Source organism: Lycium ferocissimum, chromosome 5, assembly GCF_029784015.1.
Source record: "Lycium ferocissimum isolate CSIRO_LF1 chromosome 5, AGI_CSIRO_Lferr_CH_V1, whole genome shotgun sequence".
NCBI lineage: Eukaryota > Viridiplantae > Streptophyta > Magnoliopsida > Solanales > Solanaceae > Lycium > Lycium ferocissimum.
In genome coordinates this window covers 74,855,624-74,860,591 of record NC_081346.1, presented here as the reverse complement: position 1 = coordinate 74,860,591, position 4,968 = coordinate 74,855,624, and positions in this window count along the sequence as shown.

Sequence of the window (4,968 nt, the reverse complement as noted above, 5' to 3'; positions counted from 1 at the left end):
CCTAAATAGTCATATAAATTTACCCCATTGTGATCAAAATAGTGTTGTCAAAAGATCTTATTGATTCAAAAATGTAATGAGTCAGCTAATGCAATTCACATTGTGTAAGGGGAAGTGTGCCCCACTAGGGATTACGTGACTTCATAAAATAAAATATGATATGGAGCTTAATTGATGCAACTTCATAATAACATCCTAAACATTATGAGAAACAACTATGTTGCTATACGCATCTTTTGGTTGATCCGACCAAGATATATATGTATGTACCTTTTCAAGAAAAAAGAAAAAAAATCAAATCTACTTTCATTTGATATGCTGGTGTAATTTCTCCTCACTACCTAGAGGGTGTTTGAATTGGCTTATTTTAAGTATTTTTTGGCTTATAAGCTCTATTATATTTTTCGTCGTGTTTGGGAAAGGAAAATCTTTTAATCACTTACTTTTAGGCTAAAAAGATATAAAAACAAAAAATAAAAAAAATAAAAAAAAGCCAAAAGTTGAGTAGTCCCAACTTATCACTTTTAACTTTTAGCCTATAAGCTATTTTTAAAAAGTCAATCCAAGCACCCTCTTAATCAAATCCTCTTGTTTGATAACTGATATGAGTACAAATCTATAGTCTCATATTTAACAATGCCCGAACTACATTTTGTTTGTATTGAGGATCATCGCAATAAGCTACTATAGTATTTTTGATAGAAAGTACCATTTATGGGATGTCAATCGAAATATTTGAACAAGGCATTAGTTAATTCTCGAGTTGGATCGAGTGTAGTGAAATGATGATTTTATTTCTTCACATTTTTATTATGCAGTCGAATAAAAAGATGACACTTTCAAAGAATTGCAAGTTATTCTCTATTACATTAATTAACTCCATTCTCGCGGTGTGGTTGTAGTTGCAAGCAAGCTAAATATTTTTGGTCAATTAATGAAATCTGAATATTTTAGGTTTTGAAGAACATCAGCTAATTTGAAACCAATAAAATTGTTTGGGCGGTGACCCTATACTAATTTAATAGATTGATTAAGCTATTAGTAGTACGTAGTTAGAGTGATAATGAAGTAAACTTTTTGGGAAGGGTTGAAAAATATACTAAGGTAAAAATAATTAATTGAGTTTCTTATTAATTAGGATCAGAATGTGTTATGTTCATGGAAAGATGATAAGTATGCTGGTCTTCCAAAAATTAAAAAGAATTTTTTGTTGTTTTCAAATAGTTTACTTAAGAAATCACTAAATGGCTCATCCGGTTGCATTTTATTTACCTACTTGATATTATAAAGACTTTTTTCATATTACTAATACCTCTTAACATATATTTCAATATATCATTGTAATAGATTATTTAATCTATTTTCTAAATTAATATATTGAATTTCATGTTATGAATAATATTTACTTGTTATTGTGCATTAATTAATTTAATGAAAACTATAATTGTATAACATCAGTTTATAGAAATTAATCCAAACCTTTATCCAATTGTCGTTAAAACCGATAAAAGCACGTTGGTCCTTTTCTTTTTTCATTGGACGTCTGGTACCTGCTTTATAATTCAATTAATTCGAATTCACGCAAAAAAATCCTGTATTGGGATAAAGCGTTGTCTACCAAAGACGATTGATCAATTTCTAGTGCTCGAATCCGAGACTTTATGATTAAGGATGGAGCCATAAAGGGATACATATTAACCACCGCTCCATAACATTTAGTAGTAGAGCATATTGGTCAGATGTAGCCGCGTATATAGTAAAATAACATCGCACCAAGGATTATGGTGAGATGAATATATAGGATCCTGTTAATTTAAATTATTGATTTCGGATTCGAGCCCCAGATGCGACTTCAAATTTGATGGGCCCTCAAGAACAAATATCGAACATCATTTCGGATGGAAAACACAAAATAATTGCGTGACACATTATTTTAGGGTTGGGCAAGATTTTTGCCATGACATTGTTTTAAGAATTGACTTAAATTCCAAATACGTGTGTTCCATACTAAGCACATTCCTTTGTGCTTTTTTTATCATATATATATATATATATACATATTAACCACCGCTCCATAACATTTAGTAGTAGAGCATATTGGTCAGATGTAGTCGCGTATATAGTAAAATAGCATTGCACCAAGGGTTATGGTGAGATGGATATATAGGATCCTGTTACTCTAAATTATTGATTTCGGATTCGAGCCCTAGATGCGACTTCAAATTTGATGGGCCCTCAAGAACAAATATCGAACATCATTTCGGATGGAAAATACAAAATAATTGCGTGACACATTATTTTAGGGTTGGGCAAGATTTTGCCATGACATTGTTTTAAGAATTGACTTAAATTCCAACATGTGTGTTCCATACTGAGCACATTCCTATGTGCTTTTATCATATATATATATATATATATACATATATACATAGCAGTACGGGCCCAACATTTTAGATTATAGTGTATTTATGTGTGTAGTTGTTTTTTGATATTGCTTTATTTTTTAATATGGGGTCTATATTTTTTATTGCTTTTTTTTTAATATGAGGTCCAATTTTTTTTTTTTTTTTTTTTTAACATGAGTGGAGGTGGACGACGATACACCTCCGATCCTCTTTGAGCACGGGCCCAACATTGGATTATAGTGTATCTATGTGTATGTAGTTTTGTTTGGATAGTGATAATATATATATTTTATATTGCTAATAAACACACACACACACACACACACACATATATATATACTATGTTCAAAACACGATTAATATAACATTGTAGTTTGTGCTCCGTATCCAAAACCATATTATATTAGTGTTTGCAACGAATACAAAGTTTGCAAAAATTTATTAATACTTTTTTAAAAGAGAGAAGACTTGTTTAAAACGAAACTATTTTCCCTCTCTTTCGTACAAAATAATATTATTTAAACATCGATTTGATACTTTAAATTTTAATTCGATTAATTTAAAGGTGTAAAATATTCTATTGTTAATGTATGTAGATTGGACCTAAACAATACTTATTATTTTTATCAAATTTTGATTTGGATAATTCTAATTCAAATTATTAATTAATTTTACATGTTTAAAACGAAACAAAGTAGAAATTTGATTTTCTATTTAAACGAAGAACTAATATTTTCTTTATTTTTGGTGAATAGTCTTGGTTTAGCTCATTTTACTTGTCATGTTGTCTTTTGCACTTTTTTTTAAGGTAACGTCAATTAGAATTATAATTTGACTAATTTACCTTATTTATTATTTGATCTCCATTTAATATTATTTTTTTCTTTTACGACATTAACCCTTTTCACATTTATTGAAGTAAGAATAAAAATTAAATAGAAATATTTTAAGTATATTTATTTTAGTAAACATAACAAATAAATGACATGGCGGAATAACAAATACTGATAGTTAAATATCTAGATTAGATCTCAAATATAATATAAGAAAAGAAATTGTATGGATTATTGACTACTTAATCTTTTGTTAAAAGCAATAATATGGGGTCCACGTTTTTTGCCGTGATAATTTCATATTTCTTCCCGCTTAATGGGTTGATACACTGTGTGATTAATCCACCATTATTGACTTAATGGGAATACTTTCTTTGGGAATTACATGAATATTATTTGATTTTTTAATATGGGGTGCACTTTTTTTTTTTTTGATATTGCTTTTTTTTTTTTTAATATGGGGTACACTTTTTTTTTTTTTTTTTTAATATTGCTTAATTTTTTTAATATGAGATCCACCTTTTTTTTTTAAATGAGTTTGGAGGATTTTTTTAATATATTTTTTAATTTTTTTAACATGGGGTCCACTCTTTTTTACATACGGCTATCAATAGAATACAATGCTTAAATATCTAGACAGATCTCGAGCTAATATAAGAAAAGAAAGAAAATTGTATGACTACTTAATCTTTTGAAGAAAAGCATAATAATATGTGTCAACGCTTTTCTTACGTATAATAATTTCATTTGCTCCTCTAATGAATGATACGCGTGTATAACGAATCCACCATTATTGACTTAATTAATACTTTTAATTACATGAATATTATTTGATTTTTTAATATGGGGTCCACATTTTTTTTGGGGGATATTGCTTAAGTCTTTTTTAATATGAGATTCACTTTTTTTTTTTTACATGAGTTTAGAGGATTTTTTTTAAATATATTTTTTAATTTTTTTAACATGAGGTCCACTCTTTTTTTTTTTTTTAAACATGAAGTCAAAGCGGACAATTAATCCATCCCCTAACCCATGCTTATATATAGTATATATTTTGTTTTTTAACATGAGTTTGGAGGAATTTTTTAAATATATTTTTTAATTTTTTTAACATGGGGTCCACTCTTTTTTTTTTTTTTTTTTTAAATATGAGTTGGGACGGACGACGATCCATCCCCCAACCCATACTTATATATAGTATAAATATATCTAGCTGAATAATACGCTCATGCGTACGTCATCGTTAAACATGCCTATTCACTTTAATTACCGATTCTTCAGCGTTTATATTTTAAAATAATTTTAAAAACATTCTAATTGTTATTATATATATATATAAAAATGTATTTTATGTACCATCACTTTAGTTATAATTAAAAATGGAGTTTAAAAAATTAAAAACATATGATGGAATTAAGTCTTTGAGATGGAAAGAGTCGAAATTTTTTTCTCATTGTTGCATACAACGAAAGTTATTCATCACGTGAAAAAGAAAATTAGTAAGAATATAATAAAAATTAATATTTTGATTCTAGATTTTTTACTTTTAAATTCTTTAATATCTTATATGTATCCGACATGTTGATATCCATTTCAATTAACTAACTGTTCGCATCCAAACATAAGAACCTTTGTTGTATATATTAGATTTTTTAAAAGCAAAACTAATGAAATATTTTTATTAAATTAATTAAAAAATGTATTATGATTTTTATATTAACAAATATAGA